The following is a 766-nucleotide window of genomic DNA, read 5'->3' on the forward strand; positions in this document are numbered from 1 at the left end:
ATGTGGCACCTGGACGTTAGCAGGGAGAGGAAATCTGCTTATTCTCAGTGATTTATGACCTTCAATTCCCCCCTGGAAAGCTCAGGAGGGCTCTTTTCCTCTCCCCCCAAGCACAACAAAGAGGCACAAAGTGAGCAATGTTTTTGCAGGTGCAGAATTATCTGTTGGGAGAATGAACTGCATAGATTGTGATAGAGAGCTGCAACTTTCCTGCTCACCTTTAGCAGGGAGCCTGTTTCCCACATCAGCCCAGTGACCAAAATACCAAGCAAGCCTAAGAAATCAGAAACCAGGCAAAAATACTGGGCTTTTGTTCCAGTATATTTTAGGGACCTTGTGTGAAGCTCCTTCTCAAGCAATGCCATTAGCAGGGGTGCCCTGGGAGGAGTGCTTCCCTGCTGCTCCTCGGATGCTCTTTGCCAGGGTGGGATTGCTGGACCCAGCACAGAAAGCTTTTTGCTGCTATACACAAAACCTCTGGGGAGAGCTCTGCTTGTTAGACAAGAAGCTACTGCTGTCACTTGCCTAATTCCTCTGGGTCTTTTGTGCTGCACGCAGTGAAGTGTTATGATTATAAGAATATTTACATGTGCTGTCCTGAGGTTTGCTAAGCCCCAGAAGCAGCTGGGATACCTTCTCTTTAAAACAAATGGCATTGTTGTGCCAACCCCTCCAAGATAGTTTTACAAATAGACCTCACAGATATGAACTCAAACACTGAGTCCTCCAGGGCAGGTGCAGCCAGGACCATTACTCTGCCCCAGGG

This window comes from Acanthisitta chloris, unplaced genomic scaffold, assembly GCF_000695815.1.
Source record: "Acanthisitta chloris isolate BGI_N310 unplaced genomic scaffold, ASM69581v1 scaffold40895, whole genome shotgun sequence".
Taxonomy (NCBI): Eukaryota; Metazoa; Chordata; class Aves; order Passeriformes; family Acanthisittidae; genus Acanthisitta; species Acanthisitta chloris.